At 36.3% G+C, this 18521-nt stretch overlaps 1 protein-coding gene across 3 annotated transcripts in view; it reads left to right on the top strand.

The window, feature by feature from the left end:
* Window positions 1–18521, top strand: part of thw (thawb) — a 73192-nt gene that overhangs the window by 16513 nt on the left and 38158 nt on the right. For all 3 annotated transcript variants that reach the window (XM_053759241.2, XM_053759242.2, XM_053759243.2), the window contains exon 3: window positions 4346–4388. The gene's annotated coding sequence lies outside the window, so the exon portion shown is untranslated. The remainder of the gene's footprint in view (window positions 1–4345; window positions 4389–18521) is intronic.

Below are 18521 nucleotides of genomic sequence, written 5' to 3'. Positions count from 1 at the left end.
TCTGAATGACTAAATTAATTGGAACGCCCATGTGGAACGATATTAATAATTAATTATAATTGAAGACTTCTTCCGTACTCGTCACGCGACGCACATGATTTATTTTACAAAGATACAAGCCAGGATAGATTTCTATGCAACAACCAAAGTGGAGAATTTGCAATGTTGTCGAATAACTTGGTGTTGTTGATTGTACTTGTGTCGATTTGCTAGCGGATCTAAGTGGATTCGGAAACATTGAAATAACGTGCGACACGACAGAGGGACAAATGTGGAAGTTGCACAGCTCATTACGCACGGGATGTTATGCATGTGGACTTTATTTAAATAGTGATGACTTCTAAAATTGGTCTGGATGCGTTTCGTGCATTTTTATTGATCGCTTCATCGTCCATAACTTTTTGATCGCCTTCATATATTATTTAGTCAATTCGCCGGCTCCCGAATCGCGCACAGACTATAAATGGTTCATGTCCGGAAGCAATCGCAATGTCTTTTTCATTCATCTAAGCATTATAGTATTTTCTCTATGTCGTTTGAACACACGAGACGGATCTCTATCTACCTTTCAACTTCGCCATTACCTGACGATGAAGAAATCAGTTTCATTAGTATTTAATGTAGTGTACCTTGATTACTCAATATTCGGAAAATAATTGTACTTAACTATTTCCAAATATAACATGACCCATCCCCCATTTAAATGTCCCTACTACTGGGCCACTTGTCTTCCTTATAGATGGATAACGCGGATAGGTTCCTTTCTATGTGAGTCATGCCTTCTGAAGTACGGAGTAGCTCAAGAAATACATTTTTGTTGATCATCTAACGAAGTGAGACTATAACAAGTTCAAACCACTACACCGTCGAGAATCTCACGTCATAAGGAAGATTGCTTCAACGTTCACATGTTTACCTAATTTACAGGCGCATTGACATCCAATATTCTAGCTGCAAGAAGCGAGTGAAAGCGATGCGTGCTGTTACGCTGCACGACCGCACGCTGCGGACCAACTCATTAATCTTGCACGTAGGATCCTAGCTTATCTAGATGATGTACTCGTGAGCTGATTCCCACAGAGAGAGTGTAATATGTCTCTGGTATCTTTCTTCTTCTTATCCCTTGCTTGCTTGTTCGTTATTTATATGGGGTCACTCTTCTAGTATTTTGTGCCATGCCATGGGTTATATCTCCTATTGAATTGGCCGGTTTCAGGTCTATATTTATGGTTTGTGTCATATTTATAGGTAATGGACGTCAGCTAGGCTCACGTTTACTATCCTCTAAGGATCTAAGATTTTTCGAGAAAAATACTTCTTAGTCGGTCATTCTTGCCATAGTCGTGGTTGTGCCGATAGCATGAGATCTTCAGTGCTGCCCGTCCCTAGGGCGATGGGTCCTGCTTTCGCAATGCCTCTCCACTTCTGTCTATTGCTTCTATTCCTGGACAATGAATGGGTTACTGTTTTAAAAACAGTTATGTTTTTAAAACAGTAACCCATTTATTGTCCATAACTATTAGGATTCAATATTTACATCAAAGAGTTTCATAATGCTTTCTCTATACACTGTTTGGCGACTTTGGAGTGCACTTATCAGAATGACGCAGTTTTGAGCTGATTCCCAGAACTAAAATGGAATATCTGGGGTTTTTTAAAACTATTGGATGAACTTCACTTCATAAAGTTCTATAGTAGTTAGTACACAAGTCTACAAATAGGAATATGACGAAGTATAAATAATCCCGCTGATATCTTGAGATTCAGACAGAGTAATGTGCGATTGACATCTTTTGTATTATAACACACATTTTCCCCATTCATCGGTGGCCGGGTAACCCACACATAAACAAGTCATTTACTGCAAATAAATGCAAAACAAGAGACATTGTTACTTGCGTAACCAACCATACTTCAAAGTTGTAACAATACACAATTCGATAGCGGTAAACTAAATAGCTATACATAAAGGGAACTTGTAGGAAATTCAAATTTTGGTGTGAGTAAAGGTTTCTTAACAGTTTCAACCTTACTTATATCAAGGGCAGAAACCCTAGAAATAAGGTCCTATTTATCCCTGCAATTAAGGGATGAACAGCGCAGCATTGCAAAAGAAGACTTTGAATCTCAAGTATAATTTATTTAAGCCGACTCATGTCTCGATCCTTCACATCCGAGATTATCCGGGAACATGCGAGGTTGAAAGATACATTATATAGACTGCAGATAAAACGAATAGATAATTCAAAATACATTCAATAAATTATAATAATTGGACATCTAAAACATCTTGATATGAAACCAATTCATATATAATGCTACCGGAAGTACGATTGATACGATAATGAAAAACAATAAATACTTATTATGAAAAGCGCATAACTATATTTAAGTAACATAAAATAGTAGATATTAACTACTAGGAAACAAAAGTATAAGGTCGACACTTGCCTTACTTTAATCTTAAAATGATATTCGTGTAATTGACGCACATTGATTTCCGCAATTGATACAAAAACATGCCCAGAACACTGGCAGTATTTCCTCGCTGTAACGCTGAACAAAAAACTGTCAACTCTCAAATCTCTTGCTCATAAGGCATATGGATGGTTTAATAGATACATCTTCTCTTCCTTCAGAGTAGATATTTTTCTAGATATAGTCAAAACTAAAAAGGTTATTCGTTTCTATTTGGACGAAGATTTGGAGGAAATTGCGAATTCACATACGTAATTGATAGTGTGTAACTTGATTCTACTGTACGACGTCATGTCGTAAAAGTCATGTCAGATGCCTTTAGGCGACTCGAATAAAATCTGACACCAGTGTTAGCAATAACACACTCGATATGACGATGACTGTAGGACAATAGTTTGCATAAACCACAAGTGATTATAAGTTATTGAATGTATATGTTGAATACGACATCGTATCACCCTAACGTGAAGAATCTTCACGATGTAAGCGTAGGCAACTTGGTGTATGTCGTAAAGGCCACATAATGCCAGAACCCAGACACATGCCGACGCAATTGCGCGAACATTGCGTTGTTAGTATGAATGCTATACCGCAATGAAAAATCGGCAATGTATACCGAATTCGCCAAAGTTTGGCAAACTGTTCGACAACAGTGTGGTGCTGGTATAAGACAAAGACAAATGTGGAGATAGAAGGCGTACGAAATGACATGGTCCTAGCAACTGATAGGCAGCATAAAGAGCTAAAGAGATAGAATACTAGCTGCGCCCCGGGGCTTCGCCTCCTTAGGAATTTCAGGAAAAATCCTATGTATTATGCCAGATTATATTCTACCCGTGTCCCAAATTTCGTAACAATCCGTGTGTGAAAGAGTAACAAACATACACATAAACGTCCATTTTCGACATTTCGACAAAATTCGACAAGAAATATTTTTTTTTGTCAAAAAGTGTTTTTTTTTAAGAAAAATTTATTTTTATGTATGTTTTATTTTATTTAACATACACATATACGTCAATGAAATTTGATGCGGTTTTCACAGTTATATAGCGGATGTAGATAGAGAAAATGATAAGTTAGGAGTGATTAAAGCCACAAATTTACGCCGGCACAGCCGCGGAGAAAAGCTAGTATGCAATAAAACAACACATTTTATTTTTCTTATAACGCAAATTCGCGTGGGCGATGCCGCAGGCAAAAGCTAGTACACTATATACTACATAAAATAGTCTGTCTGTCCATAAAAAGTCAGTAGCAGTTGCAACACGAACTCACACGATAGAACCATTTCTCCCATGTCAACGCTATCGTACATCTAGGAAAGGTCGTCGCAAAAGGTTCCGTACGTTTGTGCAATCTCAACTCAAACACTTTGTGTGGAAACTTTAGCGCAGGGGTGTATCACGCTTAGATCATCTCATTGAGCAATTTGACATTGTTAAATTTCGACAAGATTATGTCGCAGAATCAATTTATCAAAATCATAATAATAGAATTTGATTTTTTCATTCATAGAATTTAAAAGTGGAATCAGTAAACTTACTGATAAATTTATGTACTGATTGATTAATTGATTGAGAAAACGGAATAATTTTACGGATATAATTTTCATACAAACTTTCAATGCCCATTATAGTGATTTGGGTGTTGATTTTTTTTTTAAAGTAGCCTATGTTTGAACTAAATTTCATCAAAACAGGTCAAGCGCTTTAACCGTGAAAGCGGAATAGGCAGACAAACATTCGCATTTACAATATTAATATGGATTTCACCATCATCATTTTAGCCCCGCCTAATTTTAATTAACAATAAATAATGTACTTAAAAGCATCAAGTTTAATTCATTCTTCTTTATTTCTTGTTTCAGGTGACGCATTTGTAACTGGAATCGACAGACCACACATAAAGCGGTAAGTTTCCATTACTATTTAGTACTAGCTTTTACCCGCAACCTCGCCTGCGTTAAATTCGTACGTCCGCTAATAAGTTATAGTCAATATCTCAGATTCTAAGCAACGCATCGCGATGAAACCTATACCAGATTTTAAGTTAGATTATCCCCTATATAGCTATGAAAACCGCATCAAATTCCATCCAGTAGTTTTAGCGTGATACGCCATTTTAAAATAATTTGTTTTGGTCTATTATAATTAGTCCCATAAAGACCCCCAATATGTACAGACATACCTCACAGACATACTCTCAGCAGAGGCACGAAATTAACGCGGGCAAAGCCGCGGTCAAAAGCTACTTTCTAATATGTAATGATTAGACGATGATACCAAACTGCGATTGTAATGTGTGATGCAATATATTAACACAACAAAGGCGTGAATTTTATTGGCGAGATGAACTTTGTATCTGTTCTGTTACTTGTGTTATATTGATCAGACAATCAGCGTGCTTGATATGTTTTACTTTAAAGCTGGACGTGAATTTTGATTTGAAATTTATTTTATTTTAATAAACATTTTTTGGGTAAACAATAAAAAAGTAACTTAGATATTACAAAACCCAATCAATCTTCCACTAATTACTCTCAGAAAAGTCGAGCAGACTCTAAAATACATTATGTTAAATATTTGTTATTAATACAAAAAAAAAAACGGGTTGCACTCCGGGACTGGCGGCAGAAGTGAAAACTTGAATATGAACGTTGTGCATTTTTGACGTCTTACGAATTTTCGATCAGGGTCACGTGTCCTGACGCGAGTTCAACATTTTTTACCCATCAGAAAAAGTACACAACGCCGCTAAAGATTTTTTCTCTTCAACAATATAATTTAATTTATTTTAAACATGGTTAGAAATTATGAATAAGTCAGTGTATTATAATTACTTACCTTGATGGCAGCTTCTGATGAAGATCAAAATGGCTCGGTACTGGCAAGACAATATTTAGTATCTCAAGTGTTTGATTTGCCATCGACACGCAATAAATAAATTGTATCATCACTCCATGTTTTCACAATAGTCTCAATTATAAAAATTTGAAAATTAGTATATAAAAAGCCACCTGAACATTATTTACAGAAACAGGAAATTCGAGAAACATATGTCATCCATCCCAGTAAGCCCCAATTTAAAGCACGCCCATTGAAATATTACTTTTCTTGTATCGGAGCTTCTCAAGATTTCATTGTTTGAATGCTTATGTAAATAATGACGATTAGTGATGTCTCATTGTGCAATGACTCGGCGTTGTAAAGTCGACAGCAAAACGTCCCATTTTCAGCTAAGGCTATAGCGGAAACGAGACGCGAGATATACGAGAATCTTTGTTATAAATAATATTGAAAATACCAAATGTATGGATGTTTAACACAATATTAGTTTATACACAATTATAGTTTATATACATTTTGATGATTTTGCGTCGTCGGTCGGTCTCAAATTCAATTATTTATATAATAATTATTCATCACTTATTGATGTTTTAATTTTACTTAAAACTAAGTCTACTGCCGACTTTCAAATCTCAGGTGATGAAGAAGCAACGCAACACACCGCAGCCTTTACTGCAAATACGTCAATTAACAAATGTGGATCATAAAAATCTTTCTCATCTCAATGAGTATGCAGGGTTAGTACAGTGGGGATGGTTGATTAAAGGCCTTAAAGATAAACATTCTCAAAACCTACCAAACATAAACTACTAGCAGCTGAAATTGTTATCATTACGAGTATATGGAGATATCAGCAGTTAGTCGATAACATTGAAAAATGTCCAATTTTGGCCTGACCGTTGCCCGTAACCGCAGCAGTATTGCAGTTCCGTACGATAACACGTCGCAATGTATTCATATTATTATTATTAAAGTTTTATGTGACATTGTTACGTAAGTAATTTAATTTTTGTGAGAATTAAAACTATTTCTGTAACGTTATATATTGAGGTATATAGCTGTTCTAATGTAAGGAGGAAACGTATGATGGTCCGTCCATGGATGATACAAAAAAAAATACATTTCTATGGACATTTTTTGAACCGTATTGCTAATTAATTATCATACAATTTATCGTTAAGTAGAAATTATTTTTATGCACTTTAATTTCATCCTCGAAGGTACTTATTGCTACTGTTTTTACTAGGTACTACTGTTTTTATTTATTACAAAAAGAACAAAATATTTATGTCGATTATCGTCTGTTTTGTGTTGTTTTACAAAAATTGCATAATATTTTAATTTAAGGTAGCGATCTATTTTTCATAACTGTTGCAATTCGGAAGCAGATCGTGGGAGCAGCTTTCTATAGCGACTGTTACACCTTGTCTTAAGTAGATTACCCTATTTAGCACGACTTGGTGTTGATTTATTTATATTTTCTATGTCGTTTTGTAATGAATATATTTGATATTTATATTAAACTACATAGTATAAAAGAAAGTCTCTTCTCGCTGTGTGTCTGCTATATTATATTATAATTAAATCTTTAAAACTACGCAACAGATTTTAATGCGGATTTTGTAAATAGATAGTGTGGAATGGTTTCTCAGCGCTAATATTCACCTGTATTCATGCCGTTCACAAATATTTGTCTGCGGTTCGGGGTTGTGTTGCTCCCGTTTCTATGTTTATGTCCATCGAACCCTCAAGAGCTTCGAGCGATCGGACGAGCTTAGTGCTTAGTGTGGGGCGTTTGAAGAAGAGGCCGCCACAGAACAAAATGTTCCGATGATTTAGTCAGATCTTCTTGTTGTGACGAATAAAAACTGGAAGAGTTGCGCAATGGACAGAGATGGATGGGGAAGTAGAGAGCAGGCTTTTGCCCAGCAGTGGGACACCACAGGCTATTAAACAAAAATTAGAAGCAAAATTCAAGTACATACAAGTAATAGAAAGAAGCTATACGAGTATAAGTAGAACTGACCGTAGCCGTGAGAACATATAAGTCGTGACAAAAACTCGACTATTTTTCTGCCGCAATTACTGTTCGGTTTCATGGTCATATTATTACAATGTGTAATTAAATGTGGACGTTTAGGATTAAATGTTAATTGTTGGGGGATCCCTTCAAATTCCTCGATAATTATCTTATTGTTTTTCGATGGTACGTATTTGTAGGTGTACCCTGTGTTTAGTTATTTGAAAAGATTTAACAATAAAGAAATATATCAAATTAATAAATATATAAAGTTTTGAATCAACATTTTCATCTATTGCATCTTTTTATCGTCACTGCTTTTCTCATCTCAATGTCCGCCAAATTGAGCTATCACTATCAAAACCAGTTATTATTAAAGAGATACATCTCTTTTTGGATTGCAATCGTTGTATAGTATCAAATATCAGGTCAGATTCACACGGTTCTTACTGAATACCTAGTATATTATATATGTGTGTATTGTATGTAATATGTGTAACTAGCTTTTGCTCGCGGCTTCGCCCGCGTGAATTTCTCTATGAAAACGGAACAAAAATGAGTTTCATATAAACTTTCAGCTAGCAACCAAAAAAAGCCTGTTTGAACGCAGTTGAACTAAGAATTACATGCATACCAATTTTTATTAAAATCGTTCCAGCGATTTAGCCCTGAAAGCAAAACAGACAGATAGACTTTCGCAGTTATAATATTAGAAAAAAATAAATAGACAGCAATGAAGACTTATGAACTGGATGATGAATATTCTGGTTTTATTATTTTAATTTTTTTGAAGTAATGTCTAAGGATTTTAAATAATTTATTTATTCTTGCTTACATGTACACATTAAATAAATAAATATTGGTTTACCTATTTGATTTCACACATATTTTTTATTGAAACTAAAACTGGAGAAAAAATTTTGGTATCTTTTTATGAATTGTCGAATTTGTGCTTACGAACACGCCCCGCGTTTTAACAGAAACAAAAACGAATCACAAAATATAAAATACCTTGTTATATCTTGAATATCTTGTTGTAACTATAACTCCTTTGTGAATGGTGCAATAAAGAGTTTATCTATCTATCTATCTAAAATCGACCAACATAATTTGAAGGTATTCATCGCTAAAATGATACTAACATTTTAAATAACATGCTAAGAATGTGGCAATACGTATATTTTCACAAATCCCAGTAGTCGCACAATAACACTGTACACCACTATAATAGGACATCGTAGTGATTGTGTATATGTATGTCCACGCGTTACCCAACAACGAAAGTTCAAGGCCGGATAGCGGTTAACCGTTTTCAAAGGTAGCGTTAGATAGTTTATTAATACAAAATAATGTGTTTAGTCTATTTTAGACAACTAATTTAACATAGCCTTATTGTTAAAGAACTCTGGTATTTAATGTCAATACGAATAATAGAATTACCTACAAATAAGTAGGTTAATTTACAGATATTTTTGAGCTTGCGTGTAACATCCTAAATCTCATCTTTGCTTTCCATCAAGCTAGATTATGAGGTCAAACGCAGTCGAATTGTTAATAAAAATAGTATAAGTTCTATGTGAAGAATTGTTGAAATTACAATATAATATGTTTAAAACATTTTTGAACATATATAATAAATAAATTTTACCATACTTAGAATACACGACAAAAGTATAACTGAAATTTTACTTAGATTCCTTTTAAGAACTGAAATTCACGCGTGCGAAGCCGCGGGCAAAAGTTTTCGAAAAAGATATTATTTTTGCAAGTATTAAGGCATGTTCTAAATTTCTAAATAAACGACGTTCTATTTAAATAATAAATTAAAAATGCAACAATTTTGCCTAATTTCCTTGAGCAATAAGGAATAAAGTTTCGTAGCCTGTAAAATGGCATGATATTACACAACACGGAAATCAAAAGTCCCAACGAGACACAGTCTACGCTCATTTGTATATTTTTACAATAACCATCACCGTCAAATTGGCAGTAATTTTAACGAGCAATCTAATTCGGTTACACTGTGGCGGCGTCACGACTTAAACTTTCCCGTTTTAAAATATTCCCATAAAATTCTCCAGAACTATAAACATAAAAATGTGAGCCATATTGTAACATGGCATAATAATTTTTAAGCTTAACGTTATTACGCATTACGGTTTACGTACCTACCTATAACTATTTGAACCATTGACGGCAAGCACTTTTACCACTGCGCTACCGAGTAAAGTAAAGTGAAGTGGTAAAGTGCTTGCCTCAACTGAGAGGTCTCGGATTCGATCCCCGGTCGGGTCGTGATGGAAATTGATCTTTTTCTGATTGTCTTAGATGTTTATCTATATATGTATACGTTATATAATATAGTATCGTTGAGTTAGTATATAGTAAAAACAAATCAGCAATCCATATTTCCATACCAATATTATAAATACGAAAGTCTGAGAACAGATATAGGTAATTAATGACCCAAGGTCAAACATAGGCTGCCGCGAACGTAGCTGCGGGAAAAAGCTATAGTTACATTTAATTATTTTACTATTTCATATAAATATATTATATGCTGACCGTACTATATAGTTTGTGGTAGCCGCGATTCACTTCATTCATGATCGCAAAGGCCGCCTTCCCATCGCTAATGTGTTGTAAACAGATGTTAATAAAAAGTAGCAGATGAAGAGTTAGAGCTTTTAAAAGGACATATTCCGTTTACATACCGCTTTGTATAAACCATACAAATCAATAAATCAGCCAATTATTTATATAAATATATAAATACTAGCTTTTGCCCGCGGCTTCGCACGCGTGAATTTCAGTTCTTAAAAGGAATCGAAGTAAAATTTTAGTTATTCTTTTGTCGCGTATTGTAAGACTGGTAAAATTTATTTATTATTTCACCCCCGTATGGATAGAATTTCGAAATATCCTTTCTTAGTGGATGTCTCCTAGTCTCAATCTACCTTCCTGCCATATTTCATCTTCATGGGCTCAGTAATTTTAGAGATACGTGAGTGAGTGTTTTTCGCTTTTATATCTTCTTCTTCTTCTTGACCTTATCCCACTCATGTGGGGTTGGCACAGTATGTAAGTTCCTTCCATTTTGTTCTGTCATTTGCCATATCCATGGATACTCCTTTCCTGTTCATACTATCCTTGACACACTCCATCCAGTTATTCTTAGGTCTTCCTCTATTCCTGGAACTCTTTACTTCCATCTTTAATGCCCTTTGAGTGACGTGATTTTCATCTCTTCTTAAAATATGCCCGAACCAGCCTAACCTATAACTATGTAATTTCTCATTAACTGGTGCTACTTTCATACTTCCCCGCACATCCATCTCAGCATTCGCATCTCTGTCGCATGAAGTTTCCTTTCGTCCGTCACTTTCGTCGCCCAACATTCAGATCCATACATTATGACAGGTCTGATAACTGCCTTATAAATTTTTCCTTTAAATTTAAGGGAAATATTAGGGTCACATGTTACCCGTCACTTGTCTCCATTTTGCCCATTCTGCAAGACTGGTAAGGTCACACCACTTACTCAGACAATTGGAGAGAAAAGAGTTTTTCCCTTATATATATATATATATATATATTTATTTATATAAAGTTTGTTATTTATATAAATCAGAAAAGGAAGGGGGGAGCTTTGTCCAGTAGTGGGATATAAAAATATATAAAATACTAAATGTATATAAAATACTAAATTCCTAAGCAAAATGCCTGATATTATATTTATAAATGCGAAAGTTTGATATGTGTGTATGATGTGTCCGAATGAGTGACTATGTTTGTTACTCATTCATGTCAAAACTTTATGGGTTTCAATTATATTAGGTAGGTACATGGATAAAATATATTCACGATTTGATATTTCTAGAGAAATCATTCGTCTGAGAATTAAAACTTTACACATCCGTCTATAGAAAGACAATGTTACGCCTTGTTTAAGTCTTAAAATCTTTATCGTTTCACATTGAACAATAAAAAATTATAGTCTTTTGCAGTACTTAATGTAATTGATTGTATAATTTTCGATCACATCACATTATATTACGAGTACGAAGCCTTGAGGTGACCGAATGGAGGGCAAATATTTTTTACGCTTTAGATTTTCTTTTATTTCATTCAACAATCATAATTATTTTGTCAAATATCTAGTTGTATATATGTATAGTTATTCCAAATTTGAATTCAAAGTCGACCTTCTTTTATTTTGTCGATCGAGATTGAATCTTGATTTTTTTTAAATTACTATGTCAATTAAAATGTTATTCCGAATTTAAATTTCGATTGAAACGATGTTGGAATTTAATAGCTGTCACTATCAATAATTATGATTGATTGCCAAAGTATATATTATACTTATATACTCTATATAATATACTCTCCCTCTCTCTAAGTAGGTACCTAATGACATAGGGTTTTTGAAGATTGGCTATGATTCTACAACAGGCCGCCTGCCTGGCGTCAACTCGCTTTGGCAACTCTGTTGTTTCCTTTCAGCTATTAAGGCTATGTGCTGACTACGGCTGTTCCCAACAAAGTTACTCGCCTAGTACGCTCCATATCCACGAGAGGATATGCAGTGTCGTACTAGGGAGAAACCACACAAATTGAACGTAATATTCATTATAACATAATTATGCTAATATTGTAAAAAGTGGTATCCTATTGCGGAAGCTCACAGGAGAGCCACACTTTGCATTATAAATAATACCTACCTACCTATCTCTCTCTCTCATCACTTACGTGTTCACTGTTTCATTATTTAGAGGCTGTGATGCCGCAAAGCCTCAGGGCTTTTGTCAGCATAAAAAATAACAAAATATAATTACCTACCTACTTAATAATAAACACTGTCACTGGCCAACTTTTCCGTGATTTATTAGCCTTATATACAAATACGGCCAGTGGCACTCACGCTCAATCAACTAATCGATTAACCGAACATTGTACCGGGAAAGTACCGGTTACCGGTATTTTAACAGGGTAATGTCAAGGGCGAGACTGATTCATTGATGACCGTCTGCCGGTATTGTCCTTTCCTTATGATGTCCATGAAGTGACTACCGATTATTTTATACATGACAAGGAGAATTAATAATGTAGCTGTCAAAATGCAAAGTTTCATAAGTTTTCTTTCACATTTTTCTTTACAATCGATTAAATCGATTGCTACGTTCAATTGGATTTTCTCGATTATGATTTTCTGTGAATGTAGAAATTGTGCTACGAAATTCTTTCGCTTTCGTGGTTATTTTCAAACCTGTCATAAATGAGTAGTTAATGCAACGGTAAAATAATTTTAAGCTTTATTGCCACGGTAAATGATTGGGATTTTCATCGAATAATTCTAAAAAAACACGTCTATTTATATAGTTGATTATTTTTAGGGATTGAACAGATTTACAAGCTTATAATGTAATTATTACAGCAGAAATAATATAGTTTAAAGCTTAAAAATACATATTTTCGGATGTTATTTTTAACAGGAGGGAATTTTTAACAGTTAGCTGCCAGTTTCTTACTAACAATGCATTGCAAATATTAAAATACCTATGCTAACGAACTGTCACGGTTTCCTCTTCATTTCAAAACAATATTGCTTAATTATCTATGGTATGTGGGCGGTGTCACCTTACGTATCTGCCATTGACAAAAAGGCGCCAAATACAAAAATACAAGAGTACGATCAACCTGAATAATTAATGGCCACTATAATTAGTAAAAAAATAAAATCGTCTTCTTCTTTTCGAGTGTTTTAATTGCTGGTGTCAGATTTTATTCATGTCGCCTAAAGGCATCTGACATGACTTTTAGAACTACCTACCTACCGCGTCTAGTGGCATACACACTAGTGAACTTAAATTGTCAACCAGTGTACATGTAAAAAATACAATAAATGGACGATACTCAACGGCCTACATTTAGCACTAATCTTGTACCGTGGGTCCGATGTACACAAACACAGAAACGGACACAACACACCCAGGTACCACTGTCAAATATTACCTGCGCTTGAAATCGAATCCAGGACCTCCAAATAACGAATGGGCATGGTAACCACTGCGCCGCGGAGATCCTTAAATCATAGTAATAGTGCTATTGCTAATCCTTACAAAATTTTAAAAGTCTGTAGCTATGAACGCAATCGTTTTAAAAAAATATATCTATTTTTTATGGTTATGTGATTCCTGCGGAAGGTTTAGGTGTTCTATGGTTTTACCCGAGCGCAGACGGGTCGGGTCGCTTGTTTGCAATATAATTAGGTAAGTAAAAATACGTTTAACTGTACAGTTTGCATACCCGTGTCCTAATAATAAAATCGCCATAACAATAGGCTTTTCTCACGATTGTGTATAATTGTTAAGTTATATAAGTCTGCGTGATGCGTGCAATGTGGTAGACTTGAGTTTGCTTCGATGGTATAAAGATAAGTCCATTTTTAGGTCACGGGAAAATTCTTAGGCTGAGATCCAGGTGGGCTTTCATTGAGACGTCATTTTAATGATTAATGAAATGCTACGCCTTACACATAAAACTGTATAAACAACGCAACATACGTAATAGCAAAAAATACATAATAAAACTTCATAAAACATTGCACTGACATTAGATTTGGTTTATTATACCTATACACGACATTTACCAATAAAAAAAAATCGAAATTCCCAAATTAAATTGCTCAAGTTATTCAAAAGGTATCGATTACCGGTCCAAATATTTGACTTTCCCTCCAAAAACGGCGACGCCATTGTTATTTATTGAAGTATTGATCTCTAAAGCAAATAACACAATAGTTTACGACAGCAGTGTGCTAGTAGATTTAGAATGTGTGATATTATCTGGATGAGAGGTTGCATCAGCGATTTATACAAAGGAGATCGTCTAGATACTGTAAATAGTACTTGATCGTCTTTTATTTGATGTCAAAATTAGGAAACTGCTTTATTTTCGAAATATTTTTTTTTCCTATGGGGTCAAATGTACGTTGTGATAAATTTTAAACGAACATTTCGATTTCGGCGCTCCACTTACTTCAAGTTGTGTTTTTATGTTACATTCGTTTGTTTTATTAACTGTTAGCAGTAGATTTGTCCGCAGCAAAATGTATCTACGTCATTCCTCTCTTATTTGTATAATCTAGGTATGATCAAAGGTTTAATAAAGACTATTTATTTACAAACATTTATAAATTAAACAAAAAATGGATAAGGATCGGGTGTAAATGACTTATATTTTGTTAATGTTTTGATTGAAAGTTGTTAAATTCCATGTTCCATTACTACAACTATGCATTGGATTTTTTAATATAATTATATCGCTTATATACATTATATTTTATCGCTATAATTATATTCCTAATTATAATGTTAATTAAAAAAGATAGCAATTTAAAGCTGTTTATTTAACATTATAATAAGGAATGAAATAGATACTGTAACACAACAAGCCCGCCTCAATGACGTCAGCGAGCCGGTTGACCAGCAGCGCGCCGCCAGTGAGACACCACCGCCCCGCCGCACACGTCGCCGAGTAGCCACGCGCATATAAATAGAAATTCTGCGCGTAGCTCGCCAGTCTGCGTTGGCGTGCAATCGGGACGGTTCTCGCATCGACTTAGGTCGGTCACTTACTTGCCCGTTCGTGCGCTCAACATAGGCTGCCCGCGTATGATCGACTGATGTGTTGGTTCGCTAGCGAACTGCATAGCGGGCGATTGTATGCGAAAACTCTAAGACTCCCTATCTTGATAAATTGTTGTATCCCCTTTTCGTAACTTACATTCATATTACACATTGTTAAATAATTTCTTTGTCCTAATAAATGTCTGTTGTTTTATCGTGGGTTTAAGTTAAATATCTCCCCTATTTAGTTTACCCCTCTTACATCTGGCGTCCCAACTGGGGCTTGACTTTGTTGTCACTTTTTTTCCTCTACCCTATTGTAATTTTTTTTTTCTCTTTTCTATTCCTCCGATATAAGTACTTTCTTTTAGTCTTATTTACTTTCTTTCTTTTATTACTTTGTGTAAATATATTTTGCACACATTATTTATTTAACTACCCACATAGATACTTTTGTTTCCAAAATTGATAAAAACTTTTATAATATTTTACCAAGACGAAGTCCTCGTCTTATTTCTAATATGGCTAACGTAAGCTTTTCCGACGGACAGTTCCGTGAACTCCTTGGGGTTTTAGCTACTAGAAATGATCTTACAAGTAGCCCTAAGGGTGGTAGCTTCGCATCGTCCACTGCCCGTTATGATGGTACTCGTGATGCTGCTACAGTCGAAGCTTTTCTTTCTACGATAAGCACCTACAAGAAAATCGAGTCCATATCTGACCAAAGCGCCATTGAAGGACTTACACTCCTATTAGTAGGAGAGGCCGCTGTATGGTGGCTTGGAGTTAAAGACGATATTACCTCTTGGACAGAGGCTATAGCATTGATTCGCACAACGTTTGCACCGAAACGGCCAGCGTATAAGGTGTATGAGGAAATCGTCAGCGTGAAGCAGGAGAACCCAAGAGGCATAGAGTTCTTCGTTGCCAAGAAGAGAGCCCTTATGTCCGAATTGCCGAAGCCAAGCCTTACTTCATCGCAATGCCTAGACCTTCTATATACATCCCTGCACATTGTCATAAGAGACCGTATTCCTAGGGATTCGGTCAACTCATTTGACGAGTTTTTGGTGAAAGCTCGGCAAGTCGAAGAAACTCTCTCTGAACGGTCAAGAGGCAAGCCAAATTTTACTGCACCGCAAACAGGGAAGAGGCCTAGATGCACATATTGCCGATCATATGGTCACTTGGAGAATGTCTGCCGTAAGAAGGAAGCAACCAAAGAAACTTCATCAGAAACGACGACGTCTAAGCAAGAACCGACAGCTAGTTCTTCTAATAAGCCGCTCAATAAAATAACGTGTTACGGATGTGGTGCACCAGGAGTCGTGAGAAGTCGTTGCCAGACCTGTAACAAGAACAAGGTTGGAGCCGTCGATGTCGGATTTTATGCAGTAAATCCCAGCCTGGTTGCAATATCGAGACTGCGACCTACAGTCAATATCAGCATTTGTGGTATTCAAGGACGAGCACATCTAGACTCCGGAGCTAAATTAAGTGTTGCATCGACAACTCTGCATCGAGTGCTAGAGAAGAACGGCGTCAAGTTCATGCTCGAAACAGCCAACATCACACTAGCAGATGGGTTGCGAAGGCGACAAAAGATACGGCGGGCAACGGTTCCGGTAACTTTGGAAGGGCGCACCATTGACACCACCTTTATTGTACTTCCCGAGTCAGCAGACAATAGAACACTCTTAGGAGTTGATTTTATCCAAGATGCAAACATTGTGCTAAACCTGCCACAGTTACTATTTCACTTTTTAGAAAACCCTGGAAAGAAATATAACCTCCTAAATGAGGATGAGGATGTTGCAGCAGTATCTACCGTAGAAGCAGATGTGAACTCAACTGAATCCGTGTTGTCAAAACTCGCTGAGATGACATCATTAGAAAAGATGGTGAGCCCCATGATAATGACTCCATCCCCGACGAAAATCCCGGAAGAGGAAACCGCCATGGCTGACTCATATGGACCTCTTTTCCTAATCAACTCTACTCCTCCGAGTACACCACCAAGATCGTCTGCTACACTCAATGGGTACTCGCCAAGATTCGTCGGATCGCTATTTCGAGATGCACAGATGAATATTAATAACGCCGAAGTAGAATTATCACCACGTAGTAGAAATATGTTTGGTCCGAGCATTGACCTTGCTATGGTTGGGGTAGAAGGTATGAGAAGTCTTACTGAAGACCAAAACATGAAGTTAAACGACCTTCTGCAAAAACATACAGCCGTTTTCACTCCCAACGGACAGCCAGCCAGTTTAGTCGAGCATAGCATTAACACAGGAGATCACAGACCAATAGCAACAGCACCATATCGACTATCAGCTCAACGCAAGGAGATTTTGCGCAAAGAGATCGAGCAAATGCTGGATGAAGGTATTATCACGCCATCAAAATCCCCGTGGGCGGCACCAGTTGTGATGGTCCCCAAGAAGAATGGAGAAGTAAGAGTGTGCGTAGATTATCGCCAGTTAAATAGTGTAACTGTAGCAGATGCATACCCATTACCCAGAATCGATGATTTGCTGCATGAAGCCAAACCTACTCCATACATGTCGTCCTTAGATTTAAAGGCGGGATACTGGCAGATTAAATTAAGAGATGAAGATCAGGAGAAGACTGCCTTCGTGACTCCGTTTGGCCTTTACGAATTTAAAAGAATGCCTTTCGGATTGCGCAATGCTCCCGCTACGTTTCAAAGGTTTATCGACAGATTAAAACTACAATTAGATGGAGTAAATTTACTTGCTTATCTCGATGACATAATTCTTCTGTCACCCTTCTTTGATCAACATATGCAAGATCTCAACGCCCTGTTTCAGCTTCTGAAAGAACATAATGTCGTCGTCAATAGGAAGAAATGTCGGTTTTGTCAGAACCAAATCACATACCTTGGACATATAATTACGGAAAATGGCTTAAGCACTGACCCGACAAAAATATCAGCCATAACAGAATTACCACCACCAAAGAACGTGCGACAAGTGCAGTCGTTTCTACAAACTTGTTCATGGTATCGCCGATTTGTAGCAAACTTCGCGAAAATTGCTTATCCTCTCACTCAACTGACGAAAAAGGATGCAGCCTGGGTATGGAACGCTGAACAAGAGAACGCTTTTACTGAATTAAAGGAACGTCTAACAAGTGCGCCTATTCTACAACAAGCAGATATCACTAAACCTTTTGTAGTGAAAACAGATGCCAGCGCTTATGCCATTGGGGCTGTTCTGGTCCAGGGGGAGGGACCAGAAGAACACCCGGTAGAATACGCCAGTAGACTGCTGACCAAGGCGGAGAGAAACTATTCTACTACTGAACGAGAAGCATTGGCAGTAGTATGGGCGATATCAAAATTTAGAGGCTACATAGAAGGATCTTCGCTGGTGGTAGCGACTGACCATCAAGCTCTGAGATGGTTAATGTCCATCAAGTCTCCTACAGGGCGACTGGCACGATGGGCCTTACAACTTCAGCCTTATAACCTGAAAATAGAATATGTGCCAGGAAAAACCAATGTTGTCGCCGATAGCCTGT

The sequence above is a fragment of the Plodia interpunctella genome, chromosome 19, assembly GCF_027563975.2.
Source record: "Plodia interpunctella isolate USDA-ARS_2022_Savannah chromosome 19, ilPloInte3.2, whole genome shotgun sequence".
Taxonomy (NCBI): Eukaryota; Metazoa; Arthropoda; class Insecta; order Lepidoptera; family Pyralidae; genus Plodia; species Plodia interpunctella.
This window is presented reverse-complemented; position numbering and strand designations above follow the sequence as displayed.